The following is a 25849-nucleotide window of genomic DNA, read 5'->3' as shown; positions in this document are numbered from 1 at the left end:
TACCAAACAGACTCTGGGCAAGACCAAAGACTCTACTCCAGAATCTAACAAGTTTAGGACAAGACCACCATATGTGGAGCATGTCACCGGGTGCGGGGCATCCCCTAAAGCAGGAGGCAGGATAAGTAGGAAACGCGTGTGCAATTCGGCTAGGGACCAAGTACCACCGAATCATGACTTTATATGCAGATTCTAGGATATTCGTGTTAATAGAGCAATGCGAAACTGCGCTCCAAATACTGCGCCACTCTGCCGGTTCAAGCGTCGTCCCCAAGTCCCGGTGCCATCGGTCCACATATGTATGAGGAGCAGAGGATGGGTTGCCCAGGAGCCATTTATATAAGAAAGATATGATCCCTCTAGAGGTTGGGCAGGTGTCACAGATTCTCTCGAACTGTGAGTAAGAGTCAGATGTATCCTTGTTTTTAAGGAGAGAAGTAATCCAGTTCTTGAGTTGCAGATATCTGAATAACTCGCCACTGGGGATCTGCTTAGAGGTCTGGAGTTCACAGAACGAGAGAATCCGAGAGTGGGTGGGCATGAGAAGGTGGTGAACCCTGAGTATGCCATTTGACCACCACCATTTAAAGGCGTGATAGTTGTCTGTGCCATAGAGAGATGAGGGGAAGGTGTGGAGAAATCAATCTGCTAGAGTATTTGATGGAGTCCCAAACCGTTAAAATGTGTGTAAGAGAGGGGGAGAGATGGGTAGAGCGTAAGGAGGGGGGCAACCAAGGCAAAGATTGTACAGGGGTGGGCGACACCTCTGGAATATCCAGGTACACCCATAGAGGCATATTCACAGAAACGTGTAATTTAGTTAAGGATGCTATCATAGCTGCTTGATAATATTTAGAGATATTAGGAACACCCAATCCCCCGTCTATTTTCAGCGAGCAGAGAGTAGACCTGGATATTCTAGGACGCGCGCCACGCCAGATAAATTAGGAAATACAGTTCTGAAGGAGACGTAATATGTGCGGCGGGATTTTAATTGGCAGGGTTTGAAACAAGTAAAGAAGCCTGGGAAGGATGGTCATTTTAACCGCAGAAATCCGCCCAACCCAAGAGAGATAGGTGTGTTGCCATGATGCCAGAGAAGAGGTAAGGGAGCGAATAAGGGAGGGATAGTTGGCAGAATATAACTGGTCATAGGAGGAGGTCAGGTGAATACCCAGATAATCTAATGAGTGTCTGGCCCATTGAAAGGGAAAGTGACTACGTAGAGTGCAGGACTTGCTGGGAGAGATTAATGTTTAATGCGATTGATTTTGTGGGGTTAATAGCGAGCCCGGAAATTGAGGCAAAATCGGATAAAGTTTTCAATAGGTTGGGAAGGGAAACAGTGGGTTGGGAGAGCATTAGTAGCATGTCATCAGCAAAAAGGGACTTTTTTTGTTGCATGCCCGCCACTTCAAATCCCTTGATGTTCGGATTTTGGCGTATCATCATAGCCAAGGGCTCAAGAGCCAGGATGAATAGAATGGGAGATAAAGGACATCCTTGTCTGGTGCCCCGTTCAATAGGAAAAGGAGCAGACTGATATCCAGCGTAGCAAACTTTGGCTGTGGGGTTAGAATAGAGGGCGTGCACCCAAGACATAAAATGACGTTGGAAGCCCCACTTCCCCAAGGCAAAATCCATGTAGGACCAGGATATCGTGTCAAAGGCTTTTTGAATATCGAGTGAAAGAAGCATTGAAGCCACATTTCTCCTGCGAGCTACATGAATTAGAGATATGACTCTCTTGGTACAGTCACTTGTCTGTCTGCCCGGGACAAAGCCAGCCTGGTCCGCATGGATAATTACATCAAGGAAGCAGTTGATCCTAGTCGCCAGTATTTTGGCCAGGATTTTAATATCTGTATTTAAGAGGGATATTGGTCTGTAGTTGGTAATTTGGAGGGAGTCCTTTTGAGGTTTGGGGATCATAGCGATATGGGCATGAAGGGTTGGTGGGAGAGGAGTTGTACCAGCTCTGAGGGCATTGAAGAGTTGGGTTAAATACGGAACTAGTAGTGGGGAGAGTTTTTTTATAATATAAAGGGGAAAAACCGTCAGGGCCAGGGGATTTGGAGGGTTTCAACTCCTTGATGGCCGCCTGAACCTCTGCTTCGGATATCTCAGCCTCCAAGGCTTCAAGATTGGAAGGAGTGATATCCTGGAAAGTCAGGTCTGTAAACAGGCCCTCAGCCCTCAAGGAATCAAATAGTGGGGGGGGGGGGGAAGAATATAAGTTGGAGAAGAAATTTTGAAATAGGGAAGTAATTTTATTGGGGTCTTCTGTTACATTACCTGCGGCAGTTCGTAATTTAATAGGCTCTTTTGGCGAAACAGGGACCCTCAATTGACGGGCCAGGAGTTTACCCGGTTTATTACTTTGCGAATAATATCGCTGTTTGGACCATCTGAGTTTACGTTCTACCTGCTCCGTCAAGAGAAGGTCCAGTTCCAACCTAGTGGCATCTACCGAGGTTTTATTAGCAATCGAGGGGTTCTGTTTCCAAGTATGTTCTTTTTGTTCTAACATTCGATACAAATCCGCGATTTTCCGTTCTCTATTTTTCTTTTTAATGGAGCCTAGTCGAATGAGGGCCCCCCGCAATGTGGCTTTATGAGCTTCCCACAATATAATCGGGGAGGACGTGGAACCCACATTCAGGTCAAAGTATTCCTTAACCGCCACTTCAACTTGCGCAAAAGTATCTTTAGAGGACAAAATGGAGTCATTCAGACGCCAGTTAAAGGAGAGCCCCCGTGGGACCAGGGAAGAAAAAGAAACCTCCACAGGATTATGGTCAGACCATGGTGTGCTTAAAATCTTCGCTGAGGAGCAAAGTGGTAGAGATCTTTGAGATGTGAATATGTGGTCAATACGACTAAAAGAGGAATGGGGGCAGGAGTAAAAAGTAAAATCTTTTGTGGTGGGGTGGAGTTCACGCTAGAGATCGTGAAGGTCATGGAGGTGCAACATGTCCCTGAACTCAGAGGAGGGGGTGTGGGATGTGGATGGGTTGGGGGCCGGGGATTTATCCACGGAAGGATTGATTACCAGATTCGAATCGCCCATAACCACCAAGAGACTCCGACGATTAGCATCAACCAGCTTAAATAGGTGTGAAAAAAACCCTGTTTGAAAATCATTAGGACCATAGTAACCTACTAAGGTCACCTCTACATCAAATAATGTGCCAACTAAAATCACATAACGACCAGTGGGATCAATAATTTCCGTGTTGCAAATAAAAGGGAGATTCTTTCTGAAGGCGATAACTACCCCTCGCCGCTTTTCATGAGCGTATGCGCCATAGAAAACGGGGAAGTGTGCGATTAGATGTTGTGGTTTAGAAGTTACAGAGAATCTAGTTTCCTGAAGGCAAACAATATCGGCATGGCTAGCTTTGTAAAAATGAAAAGCCTTCGAGCGTTTATGCGGGGAGTTGAAGCCCTGGACATTATGAGAGATTATTTTCAAGGCAGGAGGAGCCATAAGGAGGGTCTAATGATCCAACAAAGCGCTCTGACCGACGGGGGGGGGGGGGGTGGAGGAGAGAAGTGAAGGAAAGAAAGGGGAGGGAGAGACAGACTAAATAAAAAGGGATACAGAAAAAACGATGAAATCGATAGAAATCGAGATGTAGAAAATGCCCGAAACGCGGCATAGAAGGGTGGACAGTAGTACGGGTAATACTACTCGTAGAATCAGGGGGTCACCAGCACAAGGGCACAAAGGTGTGGTGACTACATCTTGTTGAGGCGAACCCAAAAGTGTAGCAGAGGTAAAGTAAGGAAAATGGAACATAGGTATTTTGACAGCAAATGTAGAGCATAGGTAATCAATAATATACAAAATGAGACGGCAGGCTTGGTACGCCATATCACTCAGTTCACAAAAACGAACACATTGCTACGAAGCGGTATTATAATGGCGGAAGGAGGTGAAGGGAACAAGTGAGCCCTAATCTACCCACCGCCCTGTCCCTGCCTACTTGCAACGACCCGCCCTAGGCGACGGGGTACAACTTGGCGGCGATCCCTACGCTGACTAAGTGCAAGGGGATACAAACAGGGAACAAGCAAGGGAAGGGGCAGTAGCCCACGGAACACCGTGAGGGAACGGAGTGGTGAACGAGCAGTCAGGATTAGGATGTAATGAAGTATACAAACGCAGAGCACGGAGCAGGAAGCAAGCCGGGGGTATAGCGAAGCAGGCTAAGCGGGAACTGAAGCAAGGCTGAAGCACGGCAGAAGCAGGCTGGAGCAAGGCAGCAGTGGGGCCAGGAAACCAGGAAGAATCACAAGCAATGAGGAAGAGAAAACGGCAGGTACAAACGGACAGGGGGCGGAGCTAACTCCGACTGACCAGGCCGCGATAGGCTCTCCCACTCCTGAGCCTGCCACCCAGATTGGTGGGAGCAGGTGTCAGTCTAAGAGGTCTGGCCTCAGGTGTCGATTGATTAATCCTGGGAGTATCCACAGACGTAGTGCCTGGCAGATCCTTTACAGTACTCCCCCTTTTATGAGGGGCCACCGGACCCTTACTAAGAGGACCCGGTTTAGTGGGGAAGAGAAGGTGGAACCTCCTGACCAATACCCCAGCGTGAACATCTCGAGCAGGTACCCAAGTCCTCTGCTCCGGCCCGTATCCTCTCCAATGGACCAGGTACTGGAGGGAGCCCAGGATCATCCTACTGTCCACGATCTTGGCCACCTCGAATTCCACCCCCTCAGGGGTGAGAACGGGAACAGGAGGTTTCCTTGAGGGGGACCAGGACTGGGAGCAGCGTTTAAGGAGGGAGGCATGAAAGACGTCGTGCATGCGAAAGGATGGGGGCAGCTCCAGACGGAAGGATACAGGGTTGAGGACTTCAATGACCTTATAAGGCCCAATAAATCGGGGAGCAAACTTCCTGGACGGGACCTTAAGGCGCAAGTTCCTAGACGACAACCACACCAGATCCCCGACGACAAACCGGGGGTTAGCAGAACGTCTTCTATCAGCCTGAATCTTTTGTACGCTCTGGGACGCCTCTAGGTTCTTCTGAACCTGGGCCCAGACTGTGCACAGTTCCCGATGAACGTCCTCTACCTCGGGATTATTGGAACAACCAGGAGAAACGGAGGAAAACCGTGGATTAAACCCGAAATTACAGAAAAACGGGGAGACCCCTGACGAGTTACTGACCCGGTTATTAAGGGAAAATTCGGCGAGGGGAAGGAATGAGACCCAATCAAATTGACAGTCAGAGATGAAACACCTTAAATATTGTTCCAGGGATTGATTAGTCCTTTCCGTTTGGCCATTAGTTTCGGGATGGAAGGCGGAGGAGAAGGACAGATCAATCTCCAACTTTTTACAAATGCTCTCCAAAATAAGGAAACAAATTGTACCCCTCTGTCAGAAACGATATTGACTGGGGACCCATGGAGACGCAGAATGTGTTTAACAAACAAAGAAGCTAACGTCTTGGCGTTAGGTAGTTTCTTAAGGGGCACAAAGTGGCACATCTTGCTGAAGCGGTCTACTACCACCCACACCACCGACTTTCCCTGAGATGGAGGCAAATTGGTGATCAAATCCATGGAGATATGGGTCCAAGGTCTCTGGGGAATGGGCAAAGAACGTAGTAAGCCCGCAGGTCGGGACCTAGGGGTCTTGGACCTAGCACAAACCTCACAAGCGGCGATGTAAGCCCTAACGTCCTTAGGCAACCCAGGCCACCAATAGTTCCTGGTAATGAGGTGTTTGGTACCCAAGATGCCAGGATGACCAGATAGTGCGGAGTCATGGTTATCCCTGAGTACCCTTAGCCGGTATTGCAGGGGGACAAACAGCTTGTCCCCAGGGAGGTTCCCGGGAGCTGAACCTTGATCAGCCGCAATGTCAGAGGCTAAATCAGAATCAGTGGCAGAAACGATTATACCAGGGGGTAAAATACAAGCAGGATCCTTCTCAGAAGGAGGATTGGCCATGAAAATACGTGACAGTGCATCAGCCTTAATATTTTTGGACCCAGCCCTATAGGTAACCAAGAAGTTAAATCTGGTAAAGAATAGCGCCCATCGAGCTTGTCTAGGATTAAGCCTCCGGGCAGATTCCAGGAAAACCAGATTCTTGTGGTCAGTAAGGACCGTTACCTGGTGTCTGGCCACCTCCAGGAAGTGACGCCACTCTTCAAAAGCCCATTTAATGGCTAAAAGTTCGCGGTTGCCAATATCATAGTTACTCTCCGTGGGCGAAAACTTCCTAGAGAAGTAAGCACAGGGGCGGAGATGGGTGAGGGAGCTGGTACCCTGGGACAAGACGGCCCCCACTCCCACCTCGGACGCGTCAACTTCCACAACAAATGGCTCCCTTTGGTTGGGCTGAACCAGCACGGGGGCCGAGATAAAGCACTTCTTGAGGGTCTCAAAAGCCTGGACGGCCTTAGGAGGCCAGTGGAGGACATCAGCACCCTTGCGAGTGAGGTCCGTAAGAGAAGTTGGCAATAAATCTCCTGTAATAGTTAGCGAACCCAAAAAACACTGTAGCGCCTTCAGGGAGGCAGGTTGGACCCATTCCGCCACAGCCTGAACCTTGGCAGGGTCCATGCGGAATTCATGAGGAGTGAGGATTTGACCCAAAAATGGTATCTCCTGTACCCCAAACACACATTTTTCGGTTTTCGCAAACAAATTATTTTCCCGGAGGACCTGGAGGACCTTCCTGACATGCTCCACGTGGGAGGACCAGTCCTTGGAAAACACCAGTATGTCATCAAGGTACACTACATGAAAATTACCCAGGTACTCTCTCAGAATTTCATTAATAAAATTCTGGAAGACAGCAGGGGCATTACACAACCCAAAGGGCATGACCAGGTATTCGAAATGACCTTCGGGCGTGTTGAACGCAGTCTTCCACTCATCCCCCTCTTTGATGCGGATAAGGTTATACGCCCCCGTAGATCGAACTTAGAGAACCATTGGGCCCCCTGAACCTGATTAAAAAGATCCGGAATCAAAGGAAGGGGATACTGGTTCCTTACTGTGACCTTATTCAGGTTACGATAATCAATGCACGGCCTAAGACCACCATCCTTCTTCCCCACAAAGAAGAAGCCAGCACCTACAGGAGAAGTCGAGGGGCGAATGAAACCCTTGGCCAGGCATTCTTGGATATACTCCCTCATGGCTTCACGTTCAGGACATGAAAGATTAAATATCCTACCCTTAGGAAGCTTAGCACTTGGTACCAAATCGATGGCGCAATCGTAATCTCTATGAGGGGGCAACACCTCGGAGGCCTCCTTAGAAAAAACATCAGCGAAGTCCTGAACAAACTCAGGTAGCGTGTTTACCTCCTCACGGGGAGAAATAGAGTTAACCGAAAGACATGACGTCAGGCATTCACTACCCCATTTGGTGAGATCCCCAGTATTCCAATCAAACGTGGGATTATGCAGCTGCAACCAGGGAAGACCTAATACCAGATCGGACGATAATCCCTGCATCACCAGTACAGAGCACTGCTCCAAATGCATGGAGCCAACAAGGAGTTCAAAAACAGGAGTATGCTGCGTAAAATAACCATTAGCAAGAGGAGTGGAGTCGATACCCACTACCGGGACAGGATAAGGCAAGTCAATAAAAGGCATTTTTAGAGACATAGCAAATTCCACAGACATGATATTAGCAGATGAGCCAGAATTCACGAAGGCACTGCCAGTGGCAGACCGGCCAGCAAAGGAGACCTGAAAGGGAAGCAAAATTTTATTGCGTTTCATATTAACGGGAAATACCTGTGCGCCCAAGTGACCTCCCCGATGATCACTTAGGCGCGGAAGTTTTCCGGCTGCTTATTCTTGCGCCTGGGACAGGTGTTCAGTTGATGCTTGTCATCCCCACAATAGAAGCAGAGACCATTCTTCCTGCGGAACTCTCTACGTTGTCAAGGGGACATGAAGGCCCCGAGTTGCATAGGTACCTCCGAGTCTTCCGTGGAAGGGCGAGGAGATGGGACCTCGGGGGGGATCGCAGGGAAGTCAGAGGGGAAAACACTGAAACGTTCAAGCTGACGTTCCCTGAGACGTCGGTCAAGTCGTACTGCTAGGGCCATAATCTGGTCTAGGGAGTCAGAAGAGGGGTAGCTAACAAGCAGATCCTTCAGGGCGTCAGATAATCCTAACCTAAACTGGCACCTTAGGGCCTGGTCGTTCCACCGAGAAGCTACGCACCACTTTCTAAAATCAGAACAGTATTCCTCAACAGGTCTCCTACCCTGACGTAAGGTCACCAGCTGACTCTCGGCTAAGGCAGTCCTGTCAGTCTCGTCGTAAATGAGTCCAAGGGCAGAGAAAAAACGATCAACGGAGGAAAGTTCAGGGGCGTCAGGAGCCAAGGAGAAGGCCCACTCTTGGGGCCCTTCCTGGAGTCGGGATATAATGATTCCCATCCGCTGGTTCTCGGAACCTGAGGAGTGAGGTTTTAGACGGAAGTAAAGTCTGCAACTCTCCCGGAAGGAGAGAAAAGTCTTACGGTCCCCTGAGAACCGGTCAGGTAACTTGAGGTCAGGTTCTAGGGGTGAGGTGAGGGGTACTACTATGGCAGCGTCAGACTGGTTGACCCTCTGAAAAACAACCAAAAAACATAGGGGACATAGCACCCACTATAGTATCTATAAATGTATAACTGACACGTATTTATATAAAATATTGTAATCTTTATTAGTACATGATAAATAACAATACGTGATATCAGAAAAGATAACAGTAATAAAAATAAGTCAGATTCCAAAGAAACAGCATCAGAGTGGTATAGATGAAATAATACCAAAGGGTATACAGAAAAAACAACCCATCTAGAGACCAACAATGTAAAATCTTGCAAACCCCATGCAATATACAGGACATGTATAGCTGTAAAAGACAGCAGAAATACACAGCCCAAATAGAAAATAGAAGCTATAGGTAAATGCCGAGAGTGAATACCCGTAATATGTATAGCCCTACATAGAGTGTAATCTAATAGGAGAAAGGTATAACACTACCGAAAATAAACCATACCTATAGACATGGTGGCAAGAGATGAACGTCAGCCTAGATGTGGCACAGAAAAGAGCACCTCGACGCGCGTTTCGCCAAAGGAACGGCTTCGTTCCATGTCCAGGCTGTTACCGCACCGCCCCTTCTGGTCGCCTGGCGCACAGACTAATCTGCCACCGCTCTTCTGCTTCTTTGGCACTTCCTAGTGCGCTTGAGTGCTGACCTCCTCCCTTAAAAGGTGAATGCGTGCCAAAATCCACCCAGCCTTCCCGGGGTACATAAAGTACCTTCCCCCATTACTCTTTGTGTGAGCAATTAGGAGACATACTCTAGATTGCTAGTAGTACTTTCCTGTGTTATCTCTTTGGATTATCTGTAACCAACCCTGCCTGAACTCGACCAGGTTTGAAATGTTCTTGTAGAGAATTTTTAAGAAAAATCGGGGAATCTATTCGTCCATTGTATTCTATGGACCAGCAAATCCGTAAATCGACAAACAGTGAAACAGGTGAATTTGTTAACTGGGGTTAATATAATAAGTTCAAAGGTAGATCAATTGTTTATTTTATTCAACTGGCTCCATCACTACATTTGATTCCAACAGAGATAAATAACATGGATCAACTGACCAATAAATATACTGTTTTACTCATAGTTGATAGATATTTATTTACACTACAAGTAAAATATTGTCAAAGAAAATATATGTCCTTTGTAGTAACACAGAGATGGCTGATGTAAATATAGTTTTCTTAACTGCAGTCACAGTCATCACAGTGAGGAGAGCAATAGTAGACGTGTGTTATCTCCCAATGTACACTACCTTTCTTAAAATTCACTCTTAGATTTATTCTTTCCTGCGGAATATGGTATCATCTGAGTGTAATCCAATGTGTCTATAGCATCTGAGGTTTTACCTCACAGGTATCTGTACCTTTCTGGGTAATCAGAGAAATTTTATTCTTGTCAGCAGATATGTCTTGTATCTCTTTAGTATTGATAGCTCTCTTCTGAACACACTTATATATACTAGAGAGGAATAAGAGAAAATATATCCCTTCTCTCTCTTGCTTTAGTCACATCCCACATACTAGTCACATCCCGCATACTAGTCCCATCCCGCATACTAGTCCCATCCCGCATACTAGTCCCATCCCGCATACTAGTCCCATCCCGCATACTAGTCCCATCCCGCATACTAGTCTCATCCCGCATACTAGTCTCCTCCCGCATACTAGTCACATCCCGCATACTAGTCACATCCCGCATACTAGTCACATCCCGCATACTAGTCACATCCCGCATACTAGTCCCATCCCGCATACTAGTCCCATCCCGCATACTAGTCCCATCCCGCATACTAGTCCCATCCCGCATACTAGTCCCATCCCGCATACTAGTCACATCCCGCATACTAGTCACATCCCGCATACTAGTCACATCCCGCATACTAGTCCCATCCCGCATACTAGTCACATCCCGCATACTAGTCACATCCCGCATACTAGTCACATCCCACATACTAGTCACATCCCGTATCATCAATTTTATATTGGATTTTGTCTTAATCACTGTTTAATTTCAATTGGGCTTTGCAAGCCTTTATATACTTATGACTTGATGTGTGTTTTTATGCTTGAAAAAAGTCCAGTTGGACTGAAACGTCGCATGGGTGAATAAATAGCTCTTGCTCTTTTTGGAAGTGCTGCCTCTGTCCATTCTTTGTCTGCTTGATATCCAGGACCGCGGACCAGGTCTATTTGAGGCGTGCACCCACTTGCAGTCCAGTGCTGTGGAATCTTTTCATCCCGCATACTAGTGACATCCCGCATACTAGTGACATCCCGCATACTAGTGACATCCCGCATACTAGTCACATCCCGCATACTAGTGACATCTCGCATTCTAGTGACATCCCACATACTAGTGATATCCCGCATACTAGTGACATCCCACATACTAGTGACATCCCGCATACTATTGACATCCCGCATACTATTGACATCCCGCATACTAGTCACATCCCGCATACTAGTCACATCCCGCATACTATTCACATCCCGCATACTTGTCACATCCAACATACTAGTCACATCTCACAACCTCTATTTCTTGCTATACACTAGCTATTTGGGAATAAATGCCACACCGCAGCATGAGAACATAATTCTCTGACAGTGCATCTAAACTACTACTTTCCTTTACCTTATACCAGTAATCAATCTTCTTTATCAGGTAATTAATAAAGATTGTTTGCCTTCTATGATTATGTGGTGGTGTACTTCTTAACCCCTTAACGACCGCCAATATGCTATCTCACAGCTGCCATTAAGGGTACTTATGCCAGAGCACCGCCTTTTTACGGCGCTGTGACATAAGCACGGCACGGGTGTCCTGTCCCGGCTAAAGCGGGTGTCGGGCGGTCTAAAGTAAGCCGGGCACCTGCTCTAATGGCCGGGATCCATTTCAACATCGATCTCACCCGTTTAACCCCTTAGATTCGGCGCTCAATAGCGAGGGCTGCATCCAAGTGGTTTTGGAGGGAGGATGCTCCCTCTCTCACCCCATCGGCACCCAACAACTGCAATCGCAGGGTGCCATGACAGCCGGGGGCCTAACAATGGCCCCCAGGTCTGGCTGTAGTGGATGCCTGCTAGGCCATGCCTGACGCATGACCTGGCAGGTGCATATCAGTTTTAGGCCTCATTTACACGAGCGTAATATACGCGCGTGCTTTTCACGCGTGTCGTACGCACCTATATTACTCTATGGGGCAGTGCAGATGATGCTTGAATTTTGCGCAGCGCGAGTGCATTGCGTAAAACTCACGACATGTTCTATAATCGTGCGTTTTTCGCGCTTCACGCACCCATTGAAGTCAATGGGTGCGTGAAAACCACGAAGGTCGCACGGAAGCACTTCCGTGCGAACTGCGTGATTCGCGCAAGAGCTGTCAAACTCTGAATGTAAACAGGAAAGCACCACAAGCTTTTCTGTTTACAAACATCCAAAAGGAGTGTCTTAGAGATGAGCGAACCGAACTTCACCGGGTTCGGCCGAACTCGTTTTGGCCGAACCCGGCAAAAAATGTTGCGGGACGCGACGTCAGGAGACAGTCACTGTCCAGGGTGCTGAAATAGTTAAACTGGTTTAGCACCCTGCACAGTGACTTCCGATCCCAATATACGTGAACGTGTAAAAAAAAAAAAAAGTTCTGACTTACCAATAAAACTCCCGGCTTCTTCCTCCAGTCTGACCTCCCGGGATGACAATTCAGTCCAAGTGACAGCTGCAGCCAATCACAAGCCAAGCACAGGCTGCAGCGGTCACATGGACTGCCGCGTCATCCAGGGAGGTGGGGCCCGATGTCAAGAGAGGCGCGTCACCAAGGACGCGTCACCAAGGCAACGGCCGGGAAGTTCTCGGTAAGTACGAACCTCTTTTTTTTTTAAACAGGTTACTCGATATGGTGATCGGAATTCACTGTCGAGGGTGCTGAAAGAGTTACTGCCGATCAGTTAACTCTTTCAGCACCATGGACAGTGACTGACGTCGGCTAGCCTCATCTCTATGATGGCGGCTGCGCGAAAATCACGCAGCCGCGCATCATACACAGATGACACACGGAGCTGTCAAGTGCCTTTTGCGCACGCAAAACGCTGCGTTTTTTACGCGCGCAAAACGCACACGCTCGTGTAAATGAGGCCTTACACTGACAGGCAATAATACGCTGCAATACAGAAGTATTATAAAATCGATCAGAAGATCGCATAGTGAAGTCCCCTAGTGGGACTAAAAATAACGTTATCAAAAAGTTTAATAAAGTTAATAATAAATACATAAAAATCCCAAATTAAAAAAATGAAAAATACGCTTTTTCCCTTATAAAATAGCTTAATATGAAAAAAATAAATAAAAATAAAACATTACACATATTTGGTATCGACGCGTCCGTACCAACCCCACTTATAAAGCGATTATGTTATTTTACCAACACGGTCGGTAACAATGCCAGAATTGCTGTGTTCAGTTCATCCTGCCTTCAAAAAAAATGTCATAAAAAGTGATCAAAAAGTCGCATGTACTCCAAAATTATACCAATAAAAACTGGTCCCGCAAAAAACAAGCCCTCATACAGCTGCATCGGCATAAAAATAAAACAATTATGGCTCTTAAAACATGGCAACACAAAAACAAATGATTTTGAAAAAAAGTGTTTTTACTGTGTAAAAGTAGTAAAACATACAAAATCTGTATAAATTTGGTATCGCCACAATCGTAATGACCCACTGAATAAGGATATTATGTTATTTATACCACACAGTAAACGGTGTAAATCTAAGATGCAAAAAAGAGTGGCGAAATGTATGTGTTTTTTTCCATTATCCCCCCAAAAGTTAATAAAAGTTAATCAATAAATTATATGTACCCCAAAATGGTGCTATTAAAAAATACAATTTATCCCGCAAAAAACAAGACCTTATACAGCTATGTCGACGCAAAAATAAAAGTTATAGCTCTTGGAATGCGACAATGGAGAAACGTAAAAAATAGCTTGGTCATTAAAGGGAACCTGTCACCAGCATTACACCTATTAAACCAGCAATACCTGGTGGTAGTGGGTGAAAAATCATTTCTATATAACCTATAATTGTCTTCTTAGTTGGGTGTGTAGATTTAGTATTCACGTTTTTAGTGTTCTTGCACCGTAGGCTAATGAGCATAAGTCATATCTTTGTTTGAAAAGAGTCATATCTTCATTCCTCAAGTCTTCAGGTGGGGGAGCAAAAAGGGACACCGGATTATTACGATAAAAAGCGCAAAATGTTTACAGACCGTTATTTTCAGTTGGAGGCCAGTGAGGGATAAGTAAAGTTCAATAGAAGAAATGCTGGTGACAGGTTCCCTTTAAGGTCTAAAATAGGCTGGCCATTAACCCCTTCCCACAAAATCATGTACAGTTACGTGATGGGAACTGGTGTTTTAACGCATTCCCACGTAACTGTACGTGAAGGAGATGGAGCTAGTTCAGGAGCTGAGCCAGCGCCATAACCGCCGGGTGCCAGCTGTATGTCACAGATGGCACCCTGATGTAACGGCCAGGAGCAGAGCTAGTCTCAGATCTGGCCGATTAACCCCTCAGATGCTACGATCAATAGAGATCGCAGCGCATGTGAGGCGTTTTTAGCCACGGGCACCCCAGCCACATGATCGCTGGGTTGCCAGTGACTGCAATGGCAACCGGAGGCCTAATATTGGCCTCCCGGTCTGCCAGCAACGGAAGCCTCCTATGCCCCACTCGGCGGCGGGGCCTAAAAGGCTTCCGGTACCCTCGGCAAGATGACACCAGCTCAGCTTCCGACTCAGTAAAGCTGAGCCGGCGTCATCAGCATTGGGTGTCAGGCAGAGGCTGATCGGCTTGCTATCATTGAACAACTGACAGTTCTAGTACATTGCACTACATAGGTAGTGAAATGTATTAGAACATCAAACAAACAGTTGTAGCTTCAAGTGCCCTAGTGGGACTAAAGAAAAGTGTAAAAAAAAAGTGTAAAAAAAAAAAGTAAAAATAAAAGATGTAAAAAATACAATAAAAGTTTCAAGAAATAAAATAAAACACTATCGCCCTTTTTCCCTTATCAAGTCATTTATTAATGAAAAAAAATAATAAAGTCATACATATTTGCTATCGCTGCGACCTTAACGACCTGAACTATAAAAATATTATGTTATCTATCCCACGCAGTGAAAAACTAAAAAATACTGCCATAATTGCTGTTTTTTTGGTCACTTTGTCATACAAAAATTGAAATAAAAAGTTGAATGTATCAAAAAATGTTACCGATAAAATTATAACTCGTCTCGCAAAAAACAAGCCCTCATAGAGCTCCGTCGACGAATAAATTAAAAAGTTATGGCTCTCACAACTTGGTGACAGAAAAAATACATTCTCTTTACAAAAGTAATTTTATTTTGCAAAAAGTTGTAAAACATAAAAAAGTGCTATAAATTAGGTATCGCCGGAGTCGGACTGACCCGCAGAATAAAGTTAACATGTAATTTATTATGCGTAGTGAACGCTATATAAAAATAACTAAAAAAAATGCCAGAATTGCTTTTTTTTGGCTACCTTGCCTCCCAAAAAAAAGGATAAAAAGTGATCAAAAAGTCACATGTACCCCAAAATGGTATCAATAATAACTACAGCTCATCCCGCAAAAAAACAGCCCTCATACCGCTACGTCTATGAAAAATAAAATTAGTTAAGGCTCCAATAAGTCAGGAAATAAAAATATGCAGTTGTGCAGCCCAAGGGGAACATTTCTTCTGTTTCAAGAGGCGAATTATCAAGGCACTAAAATTAGAGAACCAGGAAGGGGAGGGCCCAAACATACCTGCTGGAAGCGAGTGTGCCTGTATTATACCAGGACAACACTTCCCAAACTTCCCCAAACTGCAAATGTGCGGAGTGTGGTACAAAAGGGGGATAAGGGAGGACACCATTTATAAGTGTGACACCGGCCTGTGCAGAAAGGATTGTGTCACAGCGTAATACACATCTATGGATTATTTTATTCTTTTTTTTTTACCTTATTATTATTCCACCTGACTATGCCCCTGATATACTCTGCACAGCTCACATATGCGACACATTATAAACGGAAACACAGTAAGACTCCAAACAAAACTACTACCAAGCAAAATCCACGCTCCAAAAGCCAAATGGTGCCCCCTCCCCTCTGAACCCTACAGAGTGCCCAAGCAGCAGTTTACTTCCACATATATGGCATCACCATACCCGGGAGAACCCTTTTAAAAAAAATTGGGGTGTGTCTCCAGTGGCAGAAGCTGGGCACGACATATTTGCCACTGAAATGGCATATCTAGGGAAAAATTAAAATTTTTACTTTGCACCTTCCGCAGTGCAATCATTTATGGAAAAGACCTGTGGGGTAAAAATGCTCACTACAGCCCTTAATAAATGCCTTGAAGGGTGCAGTTTCCAAAATGGGGTAATTTGTCAGGGGTTTCTTTTATTATTTTACATCGGAGCCTCTGCAATTGTGAACCAACACTGTGTAAGTCGCCAAATTAGGCCTGAATTTTACATGGTACTCTTTCACTCCTGAGCCTGGTTGAAAGTCCAGGCAAAAGATTACGGCCACATGTAGGGTGTTTCTAATACCACACACAGCATAATAATTAGAGAGCAGTCTTGTTATGGTAGCACAAGCTGGGCACCACATATTGGCATATCTATGGAAAAAAATCCCATTTTCACTCTGCAACATCGAGTGCACACCAATTTCTGCCAAACACCTGTGGGGTTAATATGCTCACTACACCCCTACACCATGCTATTGCATGTATATACATATATTTGTTTTCCTATCCATTTTTAGGGTACATGCTTTACATACAGACAAACGATTGAACAGAATATTGACCGACACTCCAGCCATGACTCCGCGTCGTAGTCCAAATCTACGGGACATGCTAGTTCGGAGTCATTATGTTCCTCCTATGAACAGGTACATATTTGGCTCCAAGGGGCCTAGATGGGGCAATGTACCCTGTGGGTCCTGTGGTGCCTGTCCAGTTATGGAAAGAACTAAGTCTTTTTTGTGGTCAGATTTGGCTAGATCGTACAGTATAGTACACTTTGTCAATTGTAATGTCCGAAATGTGATCTATCACGCACAATGTCCCTCCAATTAAATCTATGTGGGAATGACCACTAGGGAGTTGAAAGTACGCGTGATGGAACACATTCGTGACATTAAAGGGATCACGAATGGGGAACACGATGAAAATTTTGGGGATCGAAATAAACCATTGGCCAGACACTTTAGGGACCACCATGACAGAAACTGGAGGTTACTTAAGGTTAAGGGGATTGATAGGATCTATCAGGGGAATCGTGGCGGTGATACCTTTAGAGAGCTCCTACGAAAGGAGACTAAATGGATTGTTATCTTGGACACTATGTCTCCAAGAGGTTTGAACGAATCTCAAAGCTTTGCATCCTTCTTGTAAGTATTGTTCTATGTTTTTAATAACTTTTTTATATATTTTTGCTATTACTTTAATTAGATCCAACATGACTACTTCTGACCTGAATTGAGCCTTGATGAATTGAATGATCAAGTGACTATACGTCCTAGGACATCGGAGATGATGAGAAGAACTACAACTATGAATTTATATGTGTATGATATTTTTTGATATTTGGGGTTGAAATCCGCTTTTGTGATAATATGATAAATCGCATACTGTGATGGTTATGTATTTATTTATATGATTTATGTATGTCTTATTTTTGTGCTGATATTTTATTTTGTTTATGTATATATTTGGTTGTGTATGGAAGTATATTTGTGTATATATTTTTTGGTGTTGGCATTATTCACATTTTTATAATTATTTTTATTTTTTGTTTTTCATGTTTATTTTATGGTTGGAACACATTTGACAACACAATAGATACAGTATAAAGTTATTTTACTGATCCTTGCTTATTAGTGTTTTATTATATTTACAGCACATAATTTATTAATAACACTAAACATATTCGTTTTGGGATTGCGTGGTACTGTTTTGGCGATTGCGGGATTGGTCTGGCGTGTGGGTTGGACCCGATGTGCTTTCTTGAGTGGAGGGCCCCCACTCGTGTGGTGCATCTGGTGTCCGCCCCGTGCTTGACCTTTGCTTGCTCAGACCTTGACATCTACCTGTTTATTATTTTATTGTTTTTGTATTTATGATCAATTATTAATATAAAATATATATATATATTTTATATATTTTTTATATATTTATATATTTTCCACATATATATATATATGCATATATATATTATTTTTTACACCATATATTCTTTATACTATATATATATATATATATATATATATATTTTTTTTTTTTACACTATATATATTCTTTACACACTATTATATTTATGTAATGTCATATAGATATCACTTTATGAGTTGGTGTTATGAGTATATGTATTAATTTACTCCTGAGTGTCATTTATCATCATTTTTTCATATGTCCTGTTTGATTGTTGTCCTTTTCTGTGCATATATGTATTCGTATTTGATTGAAAAATTTTATTCTTTATAATACACTCTCTGATGTATCTCTTAGGATGTATAAGGCATCTATTATAACCATGTATTTAGGTTTTGTATGGGGTGAGCCTTTTTAAATCTATGTATGACAGGGTGGTTCCGGTTTGATATAAGGATTTGCCTTATTGACTTAATCTATATACTGGTCTACTCTGGCGATGGTGTTTGGGCGTTGTCATGCCTACCTGTCTGTGGTCAGGACATGCTGCACGGTCACTAGTAGGAATGATGGGCGTGACTCGCTTTTCCCTTATGGTTGAACCGCATCACTCCCACGGCTGACACGCATCGTTGCGTGTCATGGTATTGACGGCGCGACGCTGGTGACTCTGGTGGGAGTGTTTTTCCTGCTGCACATCATTGGCCATTTGCCTCCGTGTACATAGTATTTAAACTTGGGCTGTTAAAGTAGTAGCACACCTCCTGACGAATTGAAATATAGAGACTCAATAGGTTTAGGTAACGGGTTGGGTGCCACTTACAAGTGTCTGAGCACCCCCACTATAAATTAAAGGCAAACTTCAAATAATGCTGAGAAAAACTTATATAGAACCAAGAAGTCAAGAAGCCACAAAAATAATGAAAAAGGTACAAAATTTCTTAGGACATACAACACAAAATCGCAAATATAAAATTCAAGGAGATCTAAAACAACAGTATGGGTAGTGAAACCAATAGATTCAGGGTGTCCTACACTAAATGGAATCCATGACATGACAAATGACAGTGCATCTGACAAGGGGAAGGGGATTAATAGCAATGCTGAATAGAGCACATATGGTCGGTCTATCAATAAAGTAGCAAATATACCTGGACATCAGTATATTAGATGCAATATTACAATAGATGTTGATAAGTGTCCAGGGTCAAGGGGTTAAAGACCCTATCTTGCCAAGATAGAAATGGGTAAAGAAGCGGCCGACAGCAATAGAGTCAAAGAAAAGCAAAGAAACATGGAAAACAATCAGAGCGCCTGTAGATCCAGAGGGATCTGCTGAAGGGACATATCAATTAAGTGGCAGGCTTACCCATGATGGTGAATGTATGTACGGTCCCACACTGCGGCTCAAAGTGATAGCGCCCCGACGCGCGTTTCGCCGAACTGGCTTCCTCAGGGGATAGTTTATTGTGATGTGGCATTGTGACAGCTTATATATAGCTGGGTGAAGATACCACGGTATGTTCCGGTGTGTGTGACTCCATTTGCCGCTCCACGGCGCATGCGCGGGAGTTCGGCCTGAGCCCCAAGATCCCGGGAGTCGGTCGTCACGCCCGTGCCGCGCATGCGCGCCCCCAGGGACAGGTATCCCTGGAGACGAGGCAAGTGCAGCACGAGTGTGAAGACGACAGAAAACCGGGCGAGGCTCCCAGACTCCTCCGCACATGCACAACCCCGGGAACAGATGATGTGTAAGTAAATATGATACTAGAATCCTAAATGTAATCCCATTGGAAAAGGTGACTAATCATATTGTGTTCCCAGTAAAGAGGAGACAGAAAAAAAGAAGGAAAGAAGAAGAGGAAGAAGGAAAGCAAAAGAAGGCGTGGGGAAGACAACAGAAAATGGTGAGTGAAACGTAAATAGACGCTGCAAGCTGTGACAAATACGATGTTATTGAAAACATAATCATTTGGGTATCGGGATACACAGTAATCAGTACAATGGTACTATAATAATAGTGCAGAATTTGACGGGTTCTGTGTACAATGGAAAGTGAAGGACATAGATCATAAACAACAGCAGAAAAAAACAAATGACAATCATATCATATACATTGATTTCAGTGAAGATCATAAAACTTAATGAATGCACGACGCTAACCAATGTTAGTGCTAGCGAGAAGTGACAACAAAAAACCAAAAAACAACAACAAACAAAAGAAAAGGTGACAGATGGAAGTGATCAAAAGACCAAAGGGAGGGGGGGGGGGGAAAGGGGGGAAAAAAGGGGGGAAAAAGAAGAAGGTAAACCAACACACATAGAAAAACTGAAACAGAAGCAAAAAACAGAAAAAAAGAAAAAAGGGGGGGGATGGGGGGAAGGAGAGAGAAGGGAAAAAGAAAGATCCAACATGTGTGGAACACAGTAATGCAGTGAAAATAAAGATCATGAAAAATCATGAATGGAAGACGCAAGCCAATGTGAATGCTGGCGATAGTGCTTAACAAGGGAAAGAAAAATGACGAAAATAAAGTAATAAGACCAAGGGGAAAAGGAAAAAGAGACAGAGCAGATTATCAAAATTACGTGTGACATAAACAGGGAATCGTCCAATGAGGATAAAGGACACCAATACAACATTTAGAAACTAATAGATAATAATAAGTTCAAATGGTTTTCATCTTGTCTGATGGAGTTGATTGGTACATGAAGAGCACAAATGCTTGTTCTAGAAGCAACGGATTGGAGTCACCCGGTCATCTAAATACAACAATGCACAAAGAGAGCAGGCATTAAAAACAGCTAAAAACTCTAAAAGGTAAAGGGAATTGAGATACAGGAGAGAGACTGAGATGGTATAGGACAGATGCCGTAACAGAGAAGGGTTCTCATAGGAAAGCTGAGAAACTCAAATTTTCATTAAGACCATAGGGGGTCATGGTGCCCAGAGTAACGATCCACCTGCACTCTTTTTGTGCAAGTGTCCTCTTGACATCTCCACCTCTGACACCACAATGTGTTCGATCAATCCCCCGTACACGAAAGGTTTTGGGGTCACATCCGTGTTTTAATTTAAAATGTCTAGGAATGGTTTTTAATGTAGTCAGGTCATCTATGTCTTTAGCTGCGATGATGTCACGTACGTGTTCCCGGACTCGCAACCTAAATTGTCTAGAGGTTAAGCCCACATACACCTTTGGGCAGTCACATGTGGCGTAATATATCACGTGAGTGGTACTACACGAGATATAATGCAGAATTCTGAAACGTCTGTCACTCCTGACAGAATTAAAAGTTGTAATGCGTAGAAGATTAGGACATGCCACACAGTCACCACAGGGAAAGCATCCCTGGACTGGGCCTCTGGTTGAGAAAGGGTTTTCTCGTTGCGGGACATAATGGCTCTGAACCAGAAAATCTCTCAGATTCCTGCTTCTTCTCGCTGTCATTTGGGGACGATGAGCTAGAACTGGAGTAAGTGTCGGCTCTAATTGTAAAATCGGCCAGTGTTTTTGTAGAATATCCCTCATGGTCTGCCATTGATTGTTATGGGTGGAGATGAACCTAATCACCCCAGGCGTCTCGTCCTTACGTTCTGGCGGTGGTGGATTTAGTAAATGTTCTCTTTCCACTCTCTTAGCCCTGTTATAGCCCTGTTTAATACAGCGGTGGCTATAACCCCTTTCCCTAAAACGTTCTTTCAAATCTGATGCTTGATTTTCAAACCTGGTCTCTGAAGAACAAATCCGCCTCATCCTCAGGAATTGACCAACCGGGACAGCTTTCACGGTGGAATATGTGTGAGCCGATGTTGCATGTAGTAGGGAGTTGACAGACGTCTCTTTCCTAAAGACGTCGGTCTGTAAACTTCCCTCATTATCAGCTTCAATGGTTATATCCAAAAAGTCCACCTTTTGTCGGTCATGGGTAAAAGTCAATTTTTTGTTCCACGTATTGATGTTTAGATTACGCATAAAATCCGTAAGCTGTAATTCGGTGCCCTGCCAGATAATTAATATGTCATCAATATAGCGTAACCAGCACTGCACATGGTTGGCGGCATAGGCGCCGTCGCCATGCACAACCTGCCTCTCCCAAAGACCCAGAAACAGGTTGGCGTACGACGGCGCGCACGCCGCCCCCATGGCAGTGCCTTGTTTCTGAACATAAAAGGTGTCCTTGAAGACAAACATATTAATATTAATATGTTTGTCTTCAAGGACACCTTTTATGTATATGATATTAATATTAATATGTTTGTCTTCAAGGACACCTTTTATGTCCAGAAACAAGGCACTGCCATGGGGGCGGCGTGCACGCCGTCGTACGCCAACCTGTTTCTGGGTCTTTGGGAGAGGCAGGTTGTGCATGGCGACGGCGCCTATGCCGCCAACCATGTGCAGTGCTGGTTACGCTATATTGATGACATATTAATTATCTGGCAGGGCACCGAATTACAGCTTACGGATTTTATGCGTAATCTAAACATCAATACGTGGAACAAAAAATTTACTTTTACCCATGACCGACAAAAGGTGGACTTTTTGGATATAACCATTGAAGCTGATAATGAGGGAAGTTTACAGACCGACGTCTTTAGGAAAGAGACGTCTGTCAACTCCCTACTACATGCAACATCGGCTCACACATATTCCACCGTGAAAGCTGTCCCGGTTGGTCAATTCCTGAGGATGAGGCGGATTTGTTCTTCAGAGACCAGGTTTGAAAATCAAGCATCAGATTTGAAAGAACGTTTTAGGGAAAGGGGTTATAGCCACCGCTGTATTAAACAGGGCTATAACAGGGCTAAGAGAGTGGAAAGAGAACATTTACTAAATCCACCACCGCCAGAACGTAAGGACGAGACGCCTGGGGTGATTAGGTTCATCTCCACCCATAACAATCAATGGCAGACCATGAGGGATATTCTACAAAAACACTGGCCGATTTTACAATTAGAGCCGACACTTACTCCAGTTCTAGCTCATCGTCCCCAAATGACAGCGAGAAGAAGCAGGAATCTGAGAGATTTTCTGGTTCAGAGCCATTATGTCCCGCAACGAGAAAACCCTTTCTCAACCCGAGGCCCAGTCCAGGGATGCTTTCCCTGTGGTGACTGTGTGGCATGTCCTAATATTCTACGCATTACAACTTTTGATTCTGTCAGGAGTGACAGACGTTTCAGAATTCTGCATTATATCCAGTGGCGGATTAAGTAGACCATGGGCCCTGGGCTGTTACCCAAACTTGGGCCCCCCTTCCTCACTGCCGCCCTGCCGCACCGTAACTATTTTTAACACTACTTTTTGGGGCAAGCATTAACAGTGTTACGATTCCCCTTGTCACAGCGCGGTGTCCCTACATACTGACAGTATCACACTGTGCAGGGACACATCCTCCTGACAAGGGGAATTGTCTATCAGTCCTGGACTGCAGAAAGACTTTTTGTGAAATACAAGGATTTCCTATAATAAACATGTCAGGAGAGGTGACAGATTCTCTATAAATCTAGTGACTCACAGGTGACGACGTAGTTTTTTTCCTCTTCTCCATCCAGTCCAGACTTCATGACGACTTTTCCCAGCCATGACCGATTTCTGCAGAATTTGCCACTCAGATGTCTTTTTCTCCTCACTTTTCCAACATTTCCACACCTATAAACAAAGATAATATTATCATGGTGCCACATACTGTGCCCCTAAATATAATAGCACCAAACACTGCACCCCTGAATAAAATAGTACAAACACTGTGCCCCTAAATATTATAGCACCATAGACTGCGCCCCTGAATATAATTGTGTCAAACACTGTAGATAGCACCACACACAGCCCCCTGTAAATAGCGCTACACAGTCGTCGTCCCCTCTGTAAATAGCGTCACATAGCCCTCCCCCTCTTGTATATAGTGCTACACAGCAATCCCCCTTAGATATAGTGATACACAGCGCTCCCTTCTATATAATGCTATACAACAATCCCCCCTTGTATATTGTGCTACACAGCGTCTCCCCCCTTGGACCTGCAGCTCTTGTAATTGCTCAGTATAATGTCCCCCATAGCTGCCCCCACAGTATATTGCCACCCATAGCTGCCCCCACAGTATAATGCCCCATAGATGTGACACAGTATAATGCCCCATAGATGTGACACAGTATAATGCCCCCATAACTGCAACACAGTATAATGCCCCATAGCTGCGACACAGTATAATGCCCCATAGCTGACACAGTATAATGCCCCATAGCTGACACAGTATAATGCTCCATAGCTGACACAGTATAATGCCCCATAGCTGACACAGTATAATGCCCCATAGCTGACACAGTATAATGCCCCATAGCTGACACAGTATAATGCCCCATAGCTGACACAGTATAATGCCCCATAGCTGACACAGTATAATGCCCCATAGCTGACACAGTATAATGCCCCATAGCTGACACAGTATAATGCCCCATAGAGGTGACACAGCATAATGCCCCATAGCTGACACAGCATAATGCCCCATAGCTGACACAGCATAATGCCCCATAGCTGACACAGTATAATGCCCCATAGCTGACACAGTATAATGCCCCATAGCTGACACAGCATAATGCCCCATAGCTGACACAGCATAATGCCCCATAGCTGACACAGCATAATGCCCCATAGCTGACACAGCATAATGCCCCATAGCTGACACAGCATAATGCCCCATAGCTGACACAGCATAATGCCCCATAGCTGACACAGCATAATGCCCCATAGCTGACACAGCATAATGCCCCATAGCTGACACAGCATAATGCCCCATAGCTGACACAGTATAATGCCCCATAGCTGACACAGTATAATGCCCCATAGCTGACACAGTATAATGCCCGATAGCTGACACAGTATAATGCCCCATAGCTGACACAGCATAATGCCCCATAGCTGACACACCATAATGCCCCATAGCTGACACAGCATAATGCCCCATAGAGGTGACACAGTATAATGCCCCATAGCTGACACAGCATAATGCCCCATAGCTGACACAGCATAATGCCCCATAGCTGACACAGTATAATGCCCCATAGCTGACACAGTATAATGCCCCATAGCTGACACAGTATAATGCCCCATAGCTGACACAGTATAATGCCCCATAGCTGACACAGTATTATGCCCCATATGTACGTACCTAATAAAAGAAGAAAACATAATTGCTTACCTATCCCGGTTCCCACGACGGTGGGGGATGCGATGCTTCTCCTCCTCTGCACTGTGCTGTGCGTGACTCCGTGCAGACAGGCGCGATGACGTCACTACATCGCGCCTGCCTGCACCGAGCCGCTCACGGCAGAGTGAATGCTGGAGCGAGGCTCCAGCATTCAACCAAACTGAATCTGCGTCCTGCGGATGCAGATTCAGTCGGAAGCAGGCAGCGCGGTAGCGCTGCATAGTTTTTTAAGTTTGTGTGCGGTTCGGGCCGCGATGGGCCCCCTGGCAGCCTCGGGCCCCGATGGGCCCCCTGGCAGCCTCGGGCCCCGATGGGCCCCCTGGCAGCCTCGGGCCCCGGGCGACCACCCGAAACGCCCACATTATAATCCGCCATTGATTATATCTCGTGTAGTACCACTCACGTGATATATTACGCCACATGTGACTGCCCAAAGGTGTATGTGGGCTTAACCTCTAGACAATTTAGGTTGCGAGTCTGGGAACACGTACGTGACATCATCGCAGCTAAAGACATAGATGACCTGACTACATTAAAAACCATTCCTAGACATTTTAAATTAAAACACGGATGTGACCCCAAAACCTTTCGTGTACGGGGGAATGATCGAACACATTGTGGTGTCAGAGGTGGAGATGTCAAGAGGACACTTGCACAAAAAGAGTGCAGGTGGATCGTTACTCTGGGCACCATGACCCCCTATGGTCTTAATGAAAATTTTAGTTTCTCAGCTTTCCTATGAGAACCCTTCTCTGTTACGGTATCTGTCCTATACCATCTCAGTCTCTCTCCTGTATCTCAATTCCCTTTACCTTTTAGAG

The sequence above is a fragment of the Rhinoderma darwinii genome, chromosome 2, assembly GCF_050947455.1.
Source record: "Rhinoderma darwinii isolate aRhiDar2 chromosome 2, aRhiDar2.hap1, whole genome shotgun sequence".
NCBI lineage: Eukaryota > Metazoa > Chordata > Amphibia > Anura > Rhinodermatidae > Rhinoderma > Rhinoderma darwinii.
This window is presented reverse-complemented; position numbering follows the sequence as displayed.